We start from the raw sequence: 23,046 nt of genomic DNA on the forward strand, positions 1-23,046 counted from the left end.
TTTTAAAAGAGTTAACTCTGCAAAATAAGGTTTCTTTAAGCATCCTGTGTGACTTGCACACTGTGGAAAAGTTATGTTTCTTACTTGTAACATTTGTTTCCTGAGATGAGTAATGTACAAACTAAACAATAGACTTCAGCGCTCAACGCTGTATGTTACAATATTTGTACTCACTTGAGTTTTAGTTTCTTGGCAAGTAGCTCATGTAATGTTTTTCTACACTGCTTGGATGTAATTTGTGAGAAGAAACTGTTGATCAGGAGCAAGGGAAGAAGAGTCAAACGTGTTTGCAGAAAATGAAAAAAGATACTTCTGAAACGTTGATCAAAGGTTATTGGTTGAACACTAAAACACCCCATAGTCTGACCAATATACACCTAGCTAGTTGCTCTCTAGGATTTTAACATAACAAAGTTTAGATGATGTAAGTTCAATTCCTTCCAGTTCACAGCGGTCTGCAAGTTTTTTACTTTCTAAGCTATGAAATTATGTGTTTCTGTTTCTTAACTCTTTGCCTATGATTCTGTCTGTTGAGATACAGTATACCCAAATTTTACTGAACTGTTTCCCCATTCATAAAACTGATGCTGTACAATGGAGACCACATGTTCAACTGATGAAGACATCGCTGCTTGCTGATCCATTGAGAGGTATAACCAAAAGTGCATTTTTTTTCCTTGCAGATTTTTATGTTTTCTCTCTTTAGAAAATTCAACCACTTTTTTGGTTAGTGTCATAGTCAGATGTTTTACAAATTAATTTTTGTCTACTTTTTCTTTTTGCACGGAGCTCAAACATGCTGATCGAATTAGAGTAATAGTTAGGGATGCTAAAATCTAAATTCGACTTTTATACATAATTGTTTGTAAATAATTAATCTGCAATAACCAAATGTATTCTGTGTCAATTATTCACATGTTATTGTTGTTATTCTGGATTGTGGTTCTCGAATGTTAAATGCTAAATATTCTGTCTAGATTGAGATTCTTGTGATGATTTGGCCAGCCTGCGTTATTCTTGTATCTCTATCATTTGGTCTTGCATTCAATTTACATGATCATAAGATTGTTAATCTAAAGGGCAATAAATGTTTGAACTTTAATAAATTGGTGTGGTGATTCATGGCCACATTGGTCATGGTACATATAAATTACTGACTCCAAAATTGAAGCTGATGTTTATTAATTCAATAGTGTTAATGTTGATTGTTATGAAGTTATCATCGTCCTATCTGAATCAAAAGTTTCAGGTCTACCTCTAAGGCTAATAGGTGGTTATCCTATACGTGTCACCTTATAAATAAAATATCAAAAGAAATATAAGGCTGGACACTCTCACACAAGAAGTACCTCACCAAAAACCCAAACAAGAAAAGGTGATTTCTGGCAGCCTTTACACATGGACTCTAGAGTGAGACATCTCAGGGGAGTCGTGGTGGAACGGAGATTACCCTTTTCTCACATGAGCAACAAGTCTCAGTCACACACAGGCAATGAAAGTGATGCAGGAAGGTTTTTAATAGATTTATTGAAAAGGCTGCATTCTGCGATAAAATACATGAGCTGAAATGAGTAGGATAATGCACAGTGCAAGAAGCATAATTGTGAAAATGAGAGAATACAAATACCCCCACCTTCTTGCAATAAACATAAGATGTAAAATAGGCCCTAATACCCTAGCATGGAGAACCTAATCTCTAACTTAAAGAGAGCTAGGTGTGATAAACCTAATCTGCCATTACCATGTCCTTGGGAAGTGCCCCCACACCCTTGTTACCTTGGAATGAGGTCTTTAGGTCAGACTCTGTGGGGTCACGAAGGCTGGGTCTGCATCAGGGCGACATGTAGCAGAGATTGCGTTGATGGCATCTGGTAGGAATCACTCTGATAACCTTGTCTTCGTGAGATGTATTTATACAGATCTTGTAGGACCTCTCATGCAGGTATGTTCCCAAACAATAGATAAAGAGGCATGCTTGGGGCGGCAATTATATAAACAATTCCCTTCAAAAGTACATTATGTTCCTGTCACAAGTAAGTGGGAAAGCGACATGATGTGAATACATACGTATATCACTTGTCTTTGATGCTGATAGTGACCCCTTCACAGAGTGGCACTGATAACGTGAAATCAAAACATTTTACTAACTATAAACAAAGCAGCCATCTCGGAAGAAATAAATAAATGCGCTAAAACAGAGCAGTCTAAATAGGTTAAAAGCCACTGGGTGACAGGGGAACAGGTCTGCAAGCCAGAAAGCTAAGCAAACTCCCGATTCCCAATAAAACTAAATAGGATCCACTACAGCATGAAGTAGAAAAACATATAGGTCCAGATCTACAAGAAACTTTCGCAGCACGGGTCTGCGCCAAAATCAGCAGCACTGCACCAGATTTGAATGCAGCAATGTACCATATTTACAAGAACACAGCACACCCCTGCATTTTCCCCTGCACCGGCACTAAATTAATCAACCTGCGCCAACGCAGGCATCCTGGTGTCTGGATTGAGGGGAGTGATTGTTTATATGCAGGAAGGGACACCTACAATCTACAATGGCGATTTGGCAGTTCTATGTGTGCTGCAGAATTCAGCTCACATAGATGTACCAAATCATCATTTTTGGATAATTGTTTATGTGCAGGAAGGGACACCTTCCTGCACATTAACAACCATTCATGGCCTTTTGCTCTGTGTGTGTGCTGCAGAATGCAGCACACATGGAAAAAGCAAAAAACAAGGAGGAATAAAAGTACCATGCCATAGCGTTAGTTTTTGGGCTGCCACAGATTTACGCCTTCTAGTAAATCTATGGTAGCGTCAAAAGCAATTGGTGTTGCTGTGTAACTCACACAGCAACACCCATTGCACACACCCCTGACACAGTTTAGGTGCCCATATTTACAAGGAGGCTGTGGCTTAACGTCACCTTGTAAATGGGGTGCACTGCACAGCGCCAACTGGATCGTCACTAAAAGTGATTCTCCAGTGGCCCTAGAGCCTTGTAAATCTGGCCCATAGTGCATAGGTGCAAGAAGCACAGTGAACGATGGTGTACAGTGGGCATTTGTATTAACATATACAATTAAAAGTAAATGAAATATTCAGCATTTCGTAGGAACCAACAATGTATACATATAGTTGAAGATACTCTTAAATCACAATCTGTGGGATTTACTGTGTGGATGTTTCAACCCTGCGTGTCAGATATTTAAAGCGGCCATCCTCTGGACATGGGGAAGCAGCTACCTTAGGGGTACCTCATTCACACCAGCTCAGGTCATTGCAGGATTAGGTAAGGTGAGATGACACAGGCCATCTTGACATTAAAAACATGCATACCCATTGTTTTAGGCTCAGTTATTATTATGGTTTCCATGTGGAACATTTTCTCCTTAGGTCATACACGCACTATCCATGTGGAGTACGGGGTAGCCCTGCCTTTTTAAATTTACAGCTTAATAACTGTGACTTGCTGAGCTATTAGAGCCACTGGGAATGCTTAGCTGGAAACCTTAGCCTCCACACTCCGTGAAGATGTATTAAGAATCGTGTGTGTAAATATATATATATATATATAAATGTACATCTACATGAAGATCCCACAATATACAGCCCCATTCATTTCAGAGTGTCCATTATTTCTGACAGCGAGATGCCATAATATGCCTGCTTATTTCTTGGACTGGTAAACATCACACCAGGGCTCTTCGTGGGTAGACTGTATTTTCACTTCCTCTACTTCCTCTTAAAATTATCCAGGGAATTATGATTTATATTCACCACATCTGGCCATTTCCATTGCTTTTGTCAAACGAACATTTTCCAAACTCTTGTTACTTCCCCAAGTGCCAGTCACACTTTCAGGTATGCCCACATCCGGAGAGTGATGAAGTTTAGGGTTGCATCTAACTCAGTTCACCAGGCAATACAGTTTGAGACTGATATCAAAGGCTGATTCCATAGAATTCTCCCCAACTCCACCAAGTCTAGGATAAAGTAGGGAGAGGTCTTGTCTGCAGCCTTAGAAATCCTCATTGCCCTCATGTCTACAGTACACCCTCCACCAAATGTTGTACGTGTGGCTTCTGATCCTATGAATACTGCTTGCAACACCTGGATTAGTGAAGAAGCAGTGCCTTTTGACAGAAGCAAGTGGTGCTTCTGGAGCCCAGTAGTGGTTGTTCATGTCTAAAATGGAATTACAAAATATTAACTGATCAGCCATCCCAGAAAATCATCCTAAGGGTGCCTCCTTTAATATCCTTATGTGGCCTTGCCAACATCCATTGTGCCTCCCAGACTTAAACCCAGAAAATAGCCCAAATCTGTCCCTGTCTTCGATTGCCCCTTTGCTTTGTCAGTGCTGTATTGAATAGAAAGTATATCTCTTACCTTATCCAAGCTAGGCTCTTCTGGTGAGTCAGACACTCTTTCTTTGGGATCAATATTACATTCTAGGAGTGGGGGAAGGAGTGGTCAGTAGCATTAGAAAAAAAAGGGTCATTAAGCTTCTACTGTTCTGATCCTACATTCCCTACTTTGGTTATCTGACTGGGAGAGACACCCTTTCCCTCACTGCATGCCATGCTCCCCCCAAGATTGTCACGTTTTTAGGTCGTTACTGACGATAGCCATAACAATAATAACATCTTGAAAATACATCTATTAGAAAGTTGGTCATATTTTAAATTGTTTATTTTATATTGGTTGTCAGTAATTAGGATATACAGAACAGGAAAACCTAATATAGGATTTGGCAATACCAAGTCAGTAGAAGAATAACCAATTAAAAATATGTATTGTGCAGGTAATTAAAACCATCACAGTGCCATTAACATTACACAAAACAGTTACAGGGTGAATATTTACAGTTACTATCCTTAATTTATCTATATCAGACAAAACAAAATGTGTTAAAGGTGAGACACAACATTGTTCTAGTGATCCATTTCCCTCGATAGACTGGATCTGATTGTGGAGCACAAGGCAAGAATGTGGCAAGGGAATGCAGATGGCCTTTCCCATTGATGTATGCAACTAACTGACTGCGCCTCTCCTACCAAGGACTATGACACCAATCACTGATATGGAAGGGGCACCTATAGGTATAAAAAAGGGGGGAAGCTTTGCTTACCATGCATGGTGTTTTTTCTGTTATTCGTGTTGTGTTATACCAGTGAACACAAACAATCTTGCAAGCCCACTAAGAGTACTTTTGATTACTGGACTGAGGCCCCAGAGCTTTGGTGTCAGGCCAAGGTGGAATTCAAGGAGAAACCATCAATGAGAGAGTGGTTACTCCTCTCTCTATTTAAGCTAAGTGAGAATAATTGCGGCAAAGATTATAGTGAATGGGAAGCCAATTCACGGTAGCGTTTCTGGGGAAGATGCATTCACGTCTTTCCCAAGTCAAAGGTCCATACAGTCCCCCCTAAACATGGTCCTTTTCCTCCATCATGACTCCGAACTGTACGGAATGTGCATGCACATAGGTTTGAAGGTGATATCCATGAGCGCATCTGACTGACTGCATTATGAAGTCAATTGGACTCCAATCTTATGAGGCCTTCAAGACAGTGGCATATTAAGTCTAATGGGTTCCCAGGACCATTATGAACATGTGACACTGCACTCTTTGAAGTTCCCTTCCTCCTATCCCCAAGATTCCAGTGGGTGGAAGTGGTAGACCCTATGAAGTAGCTGCAGTGCGTCTACCGCAATTTTTTCTGGTCTTACCTCTTCCTGCTGTTATCTGAATCCTAAAAGAATTGTGCATGCGGCTGGGGCCAATTACAATTTCTCCTAGATCACTTCAGTTTGGTGTGGGATGGAGGACAGTGTGCCATGAACCCAAGAAGCATTTATCCTGCAGTGTCCATACCTTTCTACAAATTGTTTGAACCTCACTCCCAAATCGAAAGAGAGAAAGACTTGACTTAATTAGACATGACAACAGGTACTGGGCAGCGCTTGTTCTGTTATACAAACAAGTGCAAGTGCCAAAAATATTTGCAACCGACTGCCACCCAAATACCTGCTGCACCACCTGATTTAATGCTGGATGCGCCACACTGGAAGGGTCCCCCTCAGCCCCTACTGATGTGAGTGTGGGGGGCCCCTTTAGCATATATTACGGGGGAGGGCTCACGTTTGTTACGCTACTGACCTCACTCAAGTGTGATGCAAATACGTTAACGGAATGCAAACTAAAGTAAATCTGTACGTGTTCTTGCTTGTAAAGCTAAGGCATGATGAATTAGTATAGGGAGTGAAAGGGATCAGTTCAAAGTCAGTTTTTACCCAGCAAGTACCGCCTCACTCATGGGCTTGAATGCAGTGATACCTAATAAGAAGGCCTAACCTATAAAATAAAAAGTGAATTTCTTTAACATGTGCAGCTATAAAATAAACTGTGTATTTCTTCAACGTAGGTAGCGGAAGCGTTTAACATTATGTACCAATGTGAGACGCCTCTGGTGAGACTGTTTAAAATGTACACTTTTATACATTTTGGGATATTTCATTTGATGTGCCTGGAGGTCGCTGTCCGAGCAGAGCAGAAGAGGGCAGTGGGAAGTCGTGCCTTGTCCGGGCCAGTGGACAGACAGTAGCAGGCTTCTACAAATTGATGCATGCTGCTTCTATTTAAATTAATCTAGGACTGGGCAGACCAGTGGGACCCGGTCTGTCGGCCCCAAAAAAGGGCGTTAGTGGAACTCACCGGCTCAAATTAGCCACTGGGATTAAGTCTGTCGATCAGTTCTTGGTTCCATAGTCTCTCAGCATCCGAGAACAAAGCTAGGTAGCTGATCAACAGTATTCCAATGGCAGATTCTTGCTAGCCGCTGCCTCTCTTCAAGGTTAAGAAAAAGCACGAGCTACGACAATGACAGAAGTGTTGCTGTGACCGATTTGCAAGCAAGCGCCATGCCTACCCTTGGAGAAAATAATGCGGATTATTAAACTTCACTGACAGCCAAGTCCAGTTAGCTACGAGGATCTGTGGGGGCCATTGCGGGATTAAGCAGCAGGACGCAAAGTTGGCTGCAGCCAACTGCTCAGGAACGTATCTAACATCAACATCTGGTGCTGCACATCACCACTGCGGACTAGGAGAAGAGCTGTCACTGGCTAGAGTTGTGAGGATGAATCCGCTTCATTCCTGACCTTCCACATGCAGTTGAGAACTAGCTGAATCCAGAGGTCTTGAGGATTGCCTCGACTCTACACCCTGGGTGGGGATTTGGCAGAGTAACAAGAGCAGGCCACCCCATTACTGTGTGGGATACCCCAACAGTTGAGCTCATCTTCCTTTTACAAGCAGTGCCTGAGATACACAGACCTGAAAACCAATTTCTACCCCAGTGGGTACATTACCTCTGAATTTGACCTTTCTGGCTTTTGTGGTCAATGTTAGTGCCTAGAACTTGTGGGCACCCTGAAACCAAAATGTCTTGGCAGCAACCAGCTATGAGTTACAGGTTATTGGAACTTTTGTACCAACTTACTAGGGATTCTGGGCTACTGGCCCCTCACCCCAAGAACTAGATGTTGCTCCCAAAGATTAGTAAACTGTGCACCTACACCAGGATCCGTCTGTTGTCTTTGGACCCCAAAACAGATCTTTCTTTCTTGGCTCTTTGTGGCTTTGAGAGTGGGGTCTGAGGTCAATTTTCTGTGTCTAGAGGGAACAGAGACAGACACATCATCTTTGAAAAGTATCAACAAAGAAGTTTGAAGTTTATCTTTTACTGGACTGAGATTGAAACTACTGAGGGTCTGGGGAAAGGATTGTGTATTATTCTGAAGATATGAATTCACAAGTGGATTTAATACGCTGATCCCATTGAACAACAATTGGTCTGTAGCCTCATGTTGAACTCAAAATGCATGCAACGTTGCACATAAACACTACAATAGTGTTTAGGATCATATTTCTGGCTTCGAAGGAGCTATAGACCTCTGGGTTTCTTTGTTAATCATTGTTTTGTGTATATTATATGTTTCTTCTGTAACTTAAATTACTTTTCTTATAGAATGTAAAGTGCTGACTTGACAATCATTTATTAAGAGGTGGTAAACTGTCCTGCATTTACTGATGCAGATTTACCAATATTTCTTGTAAGGCAATGCAACGCAACAAGACAACTTGCTGCATTCCGTGAAAGGGAGGGAGCAGAAATGTGCCATATCTACTAAGATATGGGGCATTTCTTCTGTCCCCTATCTCTGGTGTACTTAGGCCCATATTTATACTTTTTGACGCTAAACTGCGCTAACGCAGTTTAGCGTCAAAAAGTTTTGCGCCGGCTAACGCCATTCTGAAGCGCCATGCGGGCGCCGTATTTATTGAATGGCGTTAGCCGGCGCAAGCAGACCGGCGCTGCCTGGTGTGCGCGAGAAAAACCACGTACACCAGGCAGCGCCGGCGTAGGGGGAAAATGGCGCATGGGCGTCTTAAAATGGGGCAAGTCAGGTTACGTCGAAAAAATCGTCGTAACCCGACTTGCGCCATTTATTTTCGACGCCCATCCCCCATCAACATGACTCCTATCATTGTAAAGATAGGAGTCATGCCCCCTTGCCCAATGGCCATGCCCAGGGGACTTCTGTCCCCTGGGCATGGTCATTGGGCATAGTGGCATGTAGGGGGGCACAAATCAGGCCCCCCTATGCCACAAAAAATTATTTAAAAAAAATACTTACCTGAATGTCCCTGGGGTGGGTCCCTCCAGCCTTGGGTGTCCTCCTGGGGTGGGCAAGGGTGGCAGGGGGGGTCCCTGGGGGCAGGGGAGGGCACTCTGGGCTCATTTTGAGCCCACTTGTCCCTTAACGCCATGCCTGACCCAGGCGTTAAAAAGCGGCGCAAATGCGCCGTTTTTAGCCACGCCCACTCCCGGGCGTCTCTTTTGCCCGGGAGTATAAATACCACGTAAAGGCCTGGGAGTCATTTTTTAGACGGGAACGCCTCCCTTGCATATCATTAACGCAAGGAAGGGGTTCACGCTAAAAAATGACGCACATTCCGGGAACTTTGGCGCTATTCGCCTCTAACGCCATAGTATAAATATGGCGTTAGTTGGCGTTAGTTTTGCGTCGAAATTGCGTCAAAAAAAACGACGCAATTTCGGCGCAAACGGAGTATAAATATGCCCCTTAGAGCTTAGAAGGACTTTTTTTGTGCAGGAACATTCCTGCACAAAAACGATCCTGAAAGGTATGTTCCTGTTTCTATGTGTGCTGTTGAATGCAGCACACACACAAAGAGGAAGTACAAGGAGAAATAAAGATATTGCTCCTTGTTACACCGAAATGGGGGAGGCACACCATTTTGGTGCAATCCCAGATTTATAGGCCTTTGTAAATCTGGAATTGTGTCAAAAACCATTGGTGGATGCATCAGAATGCCTATACACCACCCATGGAACAACGTCCTGCCGCAAGGTAATGCAAGACAGAGAAATGTGCTGCCTTGTGTTACTTAGGATTTACTAAACTAAGCAGAGTCACGCAAGGTGGCTTTATGGGACTTACTAAATACCGGTTAAGGACTTTCGTTGTCTTGCGGGACGCAAGGACAATGCTAGCCCTTAGTAAATCTTCCCAGAGTATTTAAGTCTACACTATCTCCTTGAGACAGGCCTCTGTAGCGCCTTACCCAGCCTGGGTACCCACCAATGACTACACCACACATGGAGCTGTAAATCACACATCTTTATTCCTTTGCATGTACCTGTGAACTCCAACATTCTAAAACAAGCTTTTAAGTTATATTCTAGTGATGGAGTCACACTGATACAGAGTCTGCTGGGAGTCAGAAAGGCTCAGTTCTGAATCATGCAAGACACTACATCCCTCCTCTTAAATACAAAATAATTTTTAAAATAAAATCAGTAGACATACACATCTATACATAGAAATGTGTTCAACTATATCTTTTGCATGTCTCCTGTTGACTGCATAAACTTTCATGTTCTGTTTCTTAACCAAGTCCCTTGTACGAATCAGGTTTTCCCTTTTGTCTCTTTCGGTGGTCCATTAAGGTAACTTGGTTGTCATTCCTTTCCCGAACATCAAAGTCGCAGGACTTTCACGCGTGGTCGAGTAGAGTGTCAAGCAATAAGCTAGTAGAGTAGAATTCAATACTATTTTCAATTTGAGCTTTTCATGAGTTGCATGCTGCACTGCTTTTTTAGTGTACTCACAACATGCTCAAGTCCATTGGCCTGTAGCCATAAAGGATTGATCTTTTGATGCTTTATATTCAGATGCTCCAGAAAGTATTTCTGTTGAAGGGTTGACCATTGTCAGACATTACAATGTCTGGTATGCCCCATGTTGCAAAGATGCCATCAAGTTTTTCGAGTACTCGTTTACGCGTCGTGGATGAGAGATCTTCAACCAAAGGAAAACATTGAGTATTCACCCACAATCACCATTAAATGATGTCCATTATCAAGTGGCCCAACAGAATTGATGGCTGTTCTCTCCCAGGCATGTTTAGGGTGTTCTGACATGTTCAGAGTATGTTGAGTAACCTTGGTTGACATGCAATTGCATATGTGACAGGCCTTGATTTCCTTTTCAACTCTTTCATCTAAGTATGGAAACCAAACTCAGTCTTGGAGAGCTCCCATTGTGGCAACAAAACCACAATGTCCTTTGTGAGATTCTTCAATCACTTCTTGCCACCCCTGGCAGTATAATTCCTTCCTGAGTTATGGGCGATTCATCGTTGACATTTTTGTATTTTTGATATTCACCATCATTATTGAGAGGTTGAATGTGTTTGTTCCATGACTGATAAGTAATTATGAGGGTCATTACGACATTGGCGGGCGGCTACCGCCCCGCCAAGCGGTAACCGCCGTGCGGCCGCCAATGCGGCTGTACTCCTGCGGCCCCCATTACGACATTCCCGCTGGGCCGGCGGGGATGAGGCCGCAACATAGGAGCCAGCTCCTAATGGAGCCGGCGGTGTTGCGGCCGTGCGACGGGTGCAGTTGCACGCGTCACGCTTTTCACTGTCTGCTAAGCAGACAGTGAAAAGCTGGCCGGGTCCTGTTAGGGGGCCCCAGGACACCCCTTACCGCCAGCCTCTTCCTGGCCGTGCAAACCGCCAGAAACAGGCTGGCGGTAGGGGTGTCATAATCCCCAGGGCAGCGCTGCTTGCAACGCTGCCCTGGCAGATTATCACCGCCGGAGCTAAAATGGTGGGAAACCGCCGGCCCCGGCGGTGCGACCGCTGCGCTACCGCCACGGTCGTAATAAGGGCCTCCGTACCGCCAGCCTGTTGGCGGTACGGACGCTACATTACCCCTGGCGGTCTCCGACCGCCAGGGTCGTAATGACCCCCTATGTCTTTTAACTTCAGATGGTCACTATCATGACTCATAGCAGTGACAAGCTAGGCTAACAATACAGCAGCTGGTGTACATTTCTTGACAATTAAATTAATGTAGGCCTCAGTTATCTTGGATGGAGTACAGTGACCTTGTATGGGCACTCTTGAAAAGTGGTCAGCAGGATTCTAAAATCATACTCTTGTAATCTTAAACCCATCATTTAATACGAGGAGGCATCTTGGCTTTTGGATTGCCAAAGATAATAAGCAAAGCTTGATGATCAGTCACCAGCATGACAGGCTTTCCATACAGCAATACATGGAAATGTTCACAAACACATCCCACAGCCAACATTTTGTCCTCAGGCTGTGAGTAAGCATGTTCCGTTTAAGACAAACTTCTACTGGCATAGGCCACAATATGCCATCCAGCATTAGGGTGTCCACTCTTCTGTGCAAGGAGAGCATCCAACTTGACCAGGCTAGCATCGACCACAATCTCTGTCTAAAGTTTCTGGATTAAAATATGCCATTTCCATTGCATTTTCAATGACAAGTTTGAGTCTCCTGAAACTTTTCTCATATTCTTGTGACCACTGAAAAGAAACATTTTTCTTTGTCAACTCTCCTAATGGAGCACTAACAGTGGCAAAGTTTTGTATGTATCTTGAAAAGTAACTGGTCATGCCAAGAAAAGAAGGTACCATTGAAACATCTTGTGGGGGGTCAGCATTTGACAAAGCTTGTACTTTTGTAGGATCAGACCTCGTACCCCCCATCGGAAAAGATATGGCTAAAGAATTTCAGTTTTGTCTTGTTGAATTCACGCTTGTCAGTATCCAAAGTCAAACCTGCATGACTGAGCAATTAACATACTTGTGTGAGACCTCTATCATGCTCCTACTGTGTAGCTTCAAAAACTAAGATGTCATCGCTATATTAAATGCATTCACCACAGGCTGGATGATGCATCAAATGATGTCTTGAAGAAGTTCTGCAGTCAATGACACACCAAAACTAAGGGCCTGATTTAGATCTTGGCATGTGTTACTGCAAAGCTGCGACAATGGCGGACCTGAAAAGACCATCAAGCCAACGGTGTTTCGCAAACTGTATATAGATGTTACAGTTCTGCAAGCAGATTGGCTAGTGATGGATTGCTGACAGAGGGAGATGGCAGATCCCAATGGATTTCGTACAATTGTAAGGGCTATGGAAAAGAGGTAAGTCGCAGATGCACAGAATGCCCCTTTGTCATATATGTCCCTCTGCACTACACAACACACCACATACACACAATAACCCATTGCCATTCCAACACAATACAAGCCATACATGTTGTAAACACACATTGACATACACTCATGACACCACATACACACCATTGGCACTGCACCCACACATGACACAACCACAACAATCACAAGTACACACTCATCTACACAAACGGACTCACAAAAAAACACAACTACACACATCACTACAACAATCACCACACAGCAACACTCACCTGAATGTGTCACACAGCAACACAACAGCATCAGTCACACATGAAAGTGACACACATACAGACACACCCACACCACCCACTTCACCTCAGCCAGCCAATCCACACACAAACACACACACACACGTACTGAGTCACATACACAACAGATAGCACAAAACTACCCATACAAGTCCCCTTGCAATGGACACGCATGGACACTGCTGTCTAGTGGGAGTCTACCATCATTACGGTACTGTCATTAATTTTGCAATGAATGATACACCACAATGACAGTTGTGTATTTGTGCGATATGCATGTTTGGCTACCGTGTCCCCATCCATATGTGACACAATTGTCATATGCATTTCACAGTGATTAAAAAAATTACTGTGACAAGTATATGCCTGCAGTGGTCCTGATCTCCTGTGCAGTGCCCACCCAACGTAGCCGGGCAATTTCACGGGCGGACCGTTGCAGCAGTAGACGGGTTTTCAGTTGAAAAGTCAACTGCAGGACCGTTACCGCTAAGATATAAATCAGGCCCTAAGTCTTTTATATCTAAACAAACCAACATGTGTACTGAATGTTGTAATGTACCTGCAGCTTTCTTCAAGTTCCACTTAATAATAACCTTTATTCAAAGCAAGTCGAGAAAATACCTTGGCAACATTCAATTGCATTATCATGTCAGCAATATGCAGCCCTAGATGTTGTTCTCATTCAATTGCTTTGTTTGCCTGGAGCAGGTCTATACATATGCGTACAGCTCCTTCATTGTCCTTTTTGGGCATTACTACTATGGGAGAAACCCATGGTGTTGGACCAGTGGAACACTTGATACTTTCATGTTAAAGCAATGATTCAAGCTATTTTTCAACAGCTTCTTGTAAATGAAAAGCAACTTGTCTATATCTCTGAGCAACAGACTTTAACTTTCCTAAACCATGAAACAACGAAGGGAACTGACTTACTATTTGGGATGAGCACTCATGTTGTGATTCACAGTAATCAGTCCCATGTCAGTAGTTGTGCTGTACTGTGCAAACAGACTCTTGCCGCTGTACCTTGAAGCACATGCATCGGTGCTTGTACCTTTATTTTTTATACTTCACTGTGGCTACGAAGGAGCCTTGACTCTTCATTGGTGTTGATGCGGCTCAAGTGTACATTTTGGTCTTCGACTGTGTAAGTCGTGGTAATGGAGAAAGTTCATTGTATTTCTCTTCAGGCATTACATTTATTGATGCTCCACTGTCGATAATGAAAAGTACCGAACATCCATTTATTTTCAATACAATCTTTGGACAGTGCTTGTCTGATTTTGTGGCTTCGGCGTGTGGACTTTTCTTTGACTTACATTTTCCTTCACTAACGACAAGTACGACATGATAATTTCATGTTAAATCAATGATTCAAGCTATTTGTCAATTGTTTCTTGTAAATGAAAAGCAACTTGTCTATATCTCTGAGCAACAGGACGGACATCCTCATTAAATTGCAGTTTTACTTTCATATACTTTAACTTTCCTAAACCATGAAACAACAAAGGGAACTGATTTACTATTTTGTGATGAGCACTCATGTTGTAATTCACAGAAATCAGTCCCATGTCAGTAGATGTGCTGAAACTGAGCAAACAGACACTTGGTGCTGTACCTTGAAGCACATGCATCAGTGCTTGTACCTTTATTTTTTATACTTCACTGTGGCTACGAAGGAGCCTTAACTCTTCATGGGTGCTGATGCGGCCCAAGTGTACATTTTGGTCTTCGACTGTGTAAGTCGTGGTAATTGAGAAAGTTCATTGTATTTCTCTTCAGGCATTACATTTATTGATGCACCACTGTCGATAATGAAAAGTACAGAACATCCATTTATTTTCAATACAATCTTTGGACAGTCTTGTCTCATTTTGTAACTTCGGCATGTCGACTTTTCTTTGACTTACTTTTTTCTTCACTAACTACAAGTACGACATGTGCACGTTTTTTTAAGGTAAACATGGACATGGACATGGAACAATCACTTTCATCACTTTCACTTATTATTGATGCAGAAGAACAGTTTGATGAGGATTTAGATGACAATCAACTTTGTTTAGTATCTATTTACTTCAACTGATTTAGCCGCTTGGCCTTCACGAACGTTCTGGCAGCAATTTTGTCTTTGCGTTGTGACACACTTACTTTTTCCCTTGCTTTGTACATCATCAGAAAATGGTTCTTTTTCCCATGCCTTTACATATCTGTCCAATGGCGGGACACTTTCCTTCATGAGGAAACAAAGATCCACATCTGAAACACAACTTCTTTTTACATGTAGACATCACTTTGTGTCCTTCAATCGTTTGTTTTGGATTACTTTTCAAACTCATGACAGACTCGTTCTGGACTCCTCCGGCCTCCATGGTAGCAGCTTGTCATTCACAATGCTCTTCAGCTCTGGCAGCCATTAATACTCGCTGCCAACTGAGACTTTCTTTCAGCATTGGTCATCTGACTGAATCAGACACGCATACATCGATAACTCTAGGCCACATGGCTTCTTCATTGTTAAAATAATTGTACCTACATTCTGATGAGTGTGTTCAGTCTTTCTACAAATTCATAGAGTTTTCACCAACTCTACTGACATTCAGATTCAGAGCATTCTTAATCTGACAGAATACAACTTCTTTGTCAGTTCTTGGCATTTTCCTTATGACTTCTTTCACACCATCACCAGCAAGATTTTTGAAATATTTGATAATCTTTCTGTTATCAGTCTCTTCAAGTGCATCAATGAAGTCTTCAAATGTCTCCACACAGGCAGTCCATCTATCACCAATGTTTAGCTTTTTAGCAATATCGAAAGGTGGTGGTGGTTTCAGGAAGCCAGCAGCATTAAAGACCAGTGTGGAACTTACTGACATTAAAAATAGTGTGCTCCCAGATGCTGTAGGATGATCATATTTGTGCAACCTCTAATTAAACTCTTTTGATGTGTGAGCTTTAGGATCATCTTTAATACTAATTGGAATGGTATCTTCTTTCTTAGCTGTCAACTTCAAGTTTCATGAATCCAACTTTTGCCTTTAAACTCTTTGCTCATGGAAGATCTATAAAGTTGATCTCAGCCCCACTTGCCAGCTTGATGAACAACTGCTTTGGGTACGGACAGCTCTCTAAGCACAACCTTGAGCACTTCTCTTTGAACCACTCCGTCAAATGTTGTGGAACAATGAACCTCTTTAGTGGGCTTGGGAAGTTAATTATTTCCTCTATTCTATCTGTCAATTTGCCTTTTCTGAAACCTGATTGATCTCTGCCTTGCAGCGCTTCTGTTTGCAGCGTTATTTGGCAAATGCTTTGTAAACCTGGTTAAATCTGCCTTCAGGGTTAACGCTCCGTACACTGTATAACTTCATTTTGTGTGACAGTGCAGTACCTTTTTGTATGATCTTGTTCGTAGCTTCTTGTCCAATGATCTGTAGACTTCTTAGTGAAGCTTTCTTTCCATTCACATGCTTCACACCGGCTGGAGTTGCGCTTTGACTCCACATACGCCAAATGTCGTCTCGCCACTTCGAAGTAGGCACGCATGGCACACACAAGCAGTTTGCTTGGTCCACGGCATACGCTCCAGGACAGCTCTTTCTTCTTCATGTTACTTATCCCCTATCTCACTGCCCGTTGTAGAGCATATTCCTGCTGGCTATCCACCACAGACTATGCCACACATGAAGCTGTAAACCACACATCTTTATTCCTCTGTGTGTACCTGTGAACTCCACCATTCTAAACCAAGCTTTCATGGCATTCTGTTCTAGAGATTATTAAGTCACACTGATATGGAGTCTTTAGGAGATTCAGAAAGGCTCCATACTAAATCATGCAAGATGCTACATTCTCGACTGCCCTGCTTCACTATGCTGAAAATCAAATGCTAAAGGAGAGTACAGCATCCATTGGTGGGGTGTGGCCCAATAGTATTGAGGTCTCAAGACACATGTGGTAAAAGACCCTCATTCTTATAGTTGGAGCCCAGCAACTGATGAATGCCTAAAGCACCCCAGGAATCTGATACTGGTAATGGCCTAGCTGTGCATATTTCTTTACATGCAGGAACAACTTGGCTTAATTTTGAGTGCAATTGGGTACTAGCACAATTTTTCACAGAAAAGGGCTTCAGCTCCATGTGTCGGCTTTACTCAAATACAGGGGCAGTTATTATTATTTTTTTCTCTAGTATAAGGGCAGATGTAGAGAGTTCCTCATCTCTACTGGAAATCAAATATGTTCCTTCCTGTGCAGGGACAGCCATGTGAATGTCTACCTGGTTTGCTATTATTTCTGTATATTTTCCTTTGGGGTATTTAACTCTTCCTTGTTATTGATTGTTTCAAAGGTTTGTACTGTTATTCAGCAGTTGAAACAAACAAGTTACTTACCTTCAATAATGATTTTTTGGTGGCTACTCTGCCTGCAGATTGCCCTCCAGGTGCCAGTCTATATCCGAAAAATTTAAATAGCTCTTCTGTGCCAAAAGTTGATGCTATGGCACTATTGCAGCCCCAGGATCCACACCTGCATATCACATCACCCAGGCAAACTGATGTCATTTCCACTATTATTTTTCCATGCCCTTGGAGGAGGAGATGAGCTGAAGAGGTTGGCGGTAATTACAGTGTACCAAACTAACTTGGGACCTTATTAAAAATGGCCTGACCACTCCTCAGAACAAGAAGGTAGGAAAGATTGATGAGGAAGCTGCAGACAGAGCAGACAGCAAAAACAATAATTACTGAAGATAAGTAACCTGCTTTCAGATAGTTACTTCTACCTTCGGATTCCTCACCTCTTGACGACTCAATACCCAAATAGTAGTTCCAACAATCGAGGTCTGAGGAGATAGTCAAACCAAAGCATCCAGCAACACAGTTCTTGTAACACAACCATTTTTACAGACCTTAGATTTGAGGCAATAATGCTGGGTGAAGATGTTGACCAAAGTCCATGCTACAGCCCAGCAGACATACAAGACAGAATACTTCTGGACAGTGCACAGGTGCCACTTTCACCCTTGAGGAATGGGCCCTGGTGCCCTGAAGATATTTCTTTTTGGCATGAGTGAATCAGATCTTGATGCATAACACAGTCTAGAGGGAGATGGTCTGTTACAGAATTGTCTTGCCTTTCTTGGAACTAGCATAGCTAAGGAAAAGCTAATCTTAAATCCATTACTCATGGGTCCTGCCAATCTAGAACCGGATGGGTCTGTGAGGATCCAGTCTCTCCTCCTCTTTGGTGGGATAAGGCAGTGGACAGAATGTTTTCAGTGTCATGCACTGACCCAAGTAAAACTGGAAGACAACCTTTGTTGAGAAAAAAAACTCTAGGAACTAGTTTGTCCTGATAAAAATGTAGTAAAAGAAGGACAAACAGATAACATGTGTACCTCAGTAACATGCTGAGCAAAGGTAATGGTGATCAAGAACATAGGGCCTTATTACAACCTTGACAGAGGGGTTTCCTCCATTACAAATGTGGCAGATATCCCGTCTGCTGTATTATGATCCCATTATATTCAATGAGGATCGTAATATGACAGACGGGATATCCATCACATTTGTGATGGAGGAAACTCGTACGTCAAGGTCGTAATAAGGCCCATAGTCTTTAAGCGTACATAACTGTAAATTGTGCATAGGCTCAAAGGGGCAACTCATAGATAATGTTAGCTCCAGGTTAAGGTCTCACAGAGACAAATGAAGGACCGGGTGTGAGACAAATAGTTAAACCTCATCAGAAAATCCATAAGTATAGGAGACCTAAAAAGGGACTGCTGGTTTAGTAACCAAAGAAGAGCCAAAAAGGGCAACTAATTGCCTTCAAAAGTGCCCGCAACAAAGCCTTGCTTGGTCAAGAAAAGTTAAAAGCACAATCTATCAGCACGACTTGAGGGGTCAGTTTTCAGGTCTGCACACTAAGAGACAAAATGGGATGATCACTAGAATAAACTAACATAGTAGTGAGGCAATGGACTGATGAAACACATTCACCATTCCTCCAGGAAGATCAAAAAGATCTTATTGCTCAATCTTCAGGCATTAAGTTGGAGCATTTGGCAGTTTCGATGCAAGGCATGCCCGATTCACTGTGAGATTCAGTCAAACCAGAATGCAAGACAGGTGAAGCCTGAAACGAGCATCACACCCACCCAGGGTCAGTCTGGTGTGATTCAGATTATCTGTGCTCTATCCTAACTCAGCTTCCTGAGATTCTGAGTAATTAAAGATGGGGGGGAATGAGTATTGGAGATGGAAGTTCAGACACAACATGTGCCCCATAGATCACTGCAGCAAGTATTCTACTGCACAGAACTGTGGGCAGTAAATATTCTTGTGAGTGGCCAAAAATTCCACTTGAAGAAAGCCCCAAAGGAGAAAGATGTAATAAACCACCACAAGGTGAAGATGCCACTTGTGATCAGCAAGATGATGCCAACTTTGATCATTGGTATGAACATTCAGGGAGTCTGCCAGGTGGTTCAGGAGACATTGTGAGTCTGAGCCAAAGATTACAGCTTCAGAGTTTCAAGGCAACACTCTGGTTGTTGGTGCACTATATTGTATTGTGGTCATTTTGCCACAAGCTGGACTGACTGCCCTCAGATGGAAGGCAGGATTGTCTTGATGGCCAGATGGATTACCAAGAGCTCAAAAAGGTTACTGTGCAATCTCTACTCCAAAGAAGATTACCATCTTCTTCTCTCCACTGTGTTGAGATGATTCTCCACTAGAGGGAGGAGGCATCAGTAACTACTGTAGTCACCGCCAGCAGGGGCAGAAGCTTTCCTACATGTGAGTCATCAGCAGAGATCTTGAATCATATTTGTAAAAATCCAGATGCTATCTGCCAAGATGCCCCACTGCTAGCTCCACTGAAAATGGAGATGCCACTGGTTTGCTCATGTGCCATTGTTTGTGGGGCACTACCAGGATGCAAGAGGTATGCAAGTCCAGGAGATGGAGGACTGCCAGGTTAGGAAACAGAAATATTGTGATCCTGGTCTGAATGTCCAGAACTTGCTGGGAAGGCAGGAAGATCTTGAGGGAGACAGTGACTAGTTTTACCCAATGAAAAGGAGTCATTGGGAGCTTCCAGGTGGGGGCTAGGAAGGTTGACTGAAAACTGTAGGTCAAAAAGTAGAGAGATCTTGGCTTGCAAGCGGCCCACCACAATTCAGCGACACATTATCAAACTGCAGGAATGATCCCAAACCTGTGAAGATGTGACACGAGAACTAGCATCACCTTTGTAAAGACTCAGTACATGATGTTAGCCCAAATTGGAGGACCACTAACATAGTAAGTGGATCCCAGCACAAAACACAGCTCTGTAACCGTAGGATCAGATCATGAAATAGACATCCTTCAAGTTAAGTCACACCAACCAGTCTTCCAGTTCTAGAGCCAAAAGGACCTATGCCAGGCAAACCATTTTGCACTTCCCTTTCTAGAGGAAACAGTGCGAAAAGCAAAGATACAGTATGGGACAGAGATCATCATCTTTCACGGGAACAAGAAATAACAATAGCAGCATTGCTGCCTTTTCTCATTCTCTGGGACTCATTTTGTGGTCTCCTTTCACTGGAGCAACATTCTCCTGCTGCAAAATGTTGGCATGCTCATCTGAGGTGGCAGAATGAACAGGATGATTGGAGGTGGCATCATCTGGAATATTAGCCATAGTCTTCTCTACAATTTGGAGGATCCAACAGTCAAAGGTGGTGGATTGCTGGGGTGACTGATGAAAGAGCACACCTGCCACTACAGGCTGTAAGTGTTTCCTCAAGAGCAGTTTTGCTGGTGAGGATGGGTGGAAGAGGACCACCGTTGCTGCCATCAATGGCCTTTGGAGCGACAGCACACCTAGTAGCTCTGAAATAACTCCTTTTCTTCTGCATTGGCTGAGACGACAACACTGTTGAAAGGGCATGTCTCAAGCATTTCCTGTGACTTTCAGTATTGCAGATGAAACTAGCAAGCAGGAAAACCCAGGTGCATGGACCAACCCAAAGAGCAATCTTGCCTGAATCCCTCCAGTATTAAGTTGACTTTTTTGTTTGAAATGCATGTCCATAAGATTCAACATCATTAATCTTGAAAAGCTAATAGAAAGTGTCAAGGCATGGCTGTGAATGGCAATTGAAGAAGCCATGGATCACACAATTGAATCCATAGAATCAAGGCTACAGTGAAGTATTTGCTTGGCAGCATCTTGCCTATCAAAGATACCTTTGGTGAAAGGGTTACGAAGATGGTCCAGGGAATTTGGGATGACCATCAGTGCCATCCTTCCATAAATGACAGATTAACAGGACTGGAGGCAGGGTGCTTTTGTGAAATGAAGGGTAAGGCTTCACAAAGAAAAGAACTTCCCCACTGACTCTCCCCTGTTCACCTTATCTGTAGGAGTAGAAAGAAAGAAGTTGGGATTCTGCTTTGAGGAAGAAAGAGACTATATTACATGGCTCTCTGGCCATGGGTGAGGTATCAACAGTTTTGGGCCCCCAGGAGCTGGACAATAGCAGCAGACAACATGGCTATTCATTGCAGACTAGGTACTAGCTAATGACCAAAATAAGGTCCATCAGAGCCTAGATGAAGGGGAGCCCAGGTTCAATGGAGAAAGAAAGCTGGCTTTCTGTTAGGAAATTAGTCTTGCTCTCCTGCAAAGTCAAGGGCAGTTCAAGGTCCACCATTAAGGAGGTAACCATACAACTGGCTTTCTACAAGGCCAGATAGTCACCACCAGAATCCCATTTGGGGGAAGGTTGCCTACCTCACTGCGATCATCATTGTTGTGGTACACAATAATGATGGCTAAAGCATTCATCACAAGGCAATGGTTAGTAGGATACCAATTTTTCATCAACTGTGAGCATCAACTGGTCCCAAAGGTGTGCTCATTTGATAAATTCAGCAATGGAAGAGAGACCTCGTAAGACAGAACACTGGTATATTACCTGGGAGCAGCATACATTTAGATATCTGGGGACATTAGGCAATCACTGAGCGCAAAGCATTTAATAGCAGGAAATATGGGAAATGTTGTAAGATTCTTGAAAGGTAGCATTGAGTACTTGTAGACAGTCAACATATCAATAATGAGATACATTGGTTTGAACAAAATGGTGTTGCTATCTGCAATCTTATATTTCATCATTAATCTGCCTACATGAGTGGCCCCCGAAATTATTTAAAGAACTAGGAGTACTCCTGATAGACCTCCTTTGGCAGGTCCTTAATGTACTGAAGATACTAATATTTGAGGGGAGACTGGTCTCAGATTTCAAGAGCTGTTAACTAACAGCCTAGATCCAATGGGTAGCCAGATGGCTGGACAGGAGGTTCTTTCAAGAAATGGGCACACTGAGGTCTGCAACTTATCAGGGCACACATAATGCATTGCTCCTTGGAAGCAGACAGAGGGAAAATTAATTGCCCAATCTAGTTAAAATTGCCCCCAGTTGTTGGACAAGATGTGTGAAAAAGAACACAAGTCTGTAAGTATTGCCTTACATGGAAAGAAGAAAAAATGGAGAAGCAAAAACTTTCCTAGGGTCACCAATTAAACTGATGGTGAGGCTTAGAACAACTAAAAAAAAAGAAAAATCTTTGAAAATGATTTCTGTAGTGGCTGCTGCATTCTTGGTCAACTCACCAAGATGGTTCTTAGTGTTGGTGGAGCCACTGCCCTTTCTGGGGAACCAAGAGGACTGTAATTGAAAAATTATGAGCACCTCAGGGATTCAGTGGTGCTTCTTTGGACTCAAGCTTGAATAGTTTAATTTTGTTTTTCAGCAAAGCGGAATTGCACTGCAACTTTTGTTCAGGCCCGGTGCCCTACAATAGGGCACCCGGTGTGTCAGAATTTCTAGGAACGCACAGGATGCTCACTCCCACTCAGCCAGCATGACTCTCTCTATGTGTGCTGGTAGCTTTTTAACTCCTGACCACATCCATGCAGCGGGAGACAATGGTGATGTGCTCCCCACTCCCTCGGCATCAAGCACCGTGAGTGGGGGAAGCATACTGCGGTGCTCATTAACTTTCTGTCCCCTAGCCACTGGGAGCCATGGAGACGTGCTATTCCAGGATGCTCATTGGTTTGCCTTTTCTTTTTCTTGGTTGTTGTCATGGCGTAGCCCCCAGATACAGAGATC

Source organism: Pleurodeles waltl, chromosome 9, assembly GCF_031143425.1.
Source record: "Pleurodeles waltl isolate 20211129_DDA chromosome 9, aPleWal1.hap1.20221129, whole genome shotgun sequence".
In the NCBI taxonomy this organism is placed as follows: domain Eukaryota; kingdom Metazoa; phylum Chordata; class Amphibia; order Caudata; family Salamandridae; genus Pleurodeles; species Pleurodeles waltl.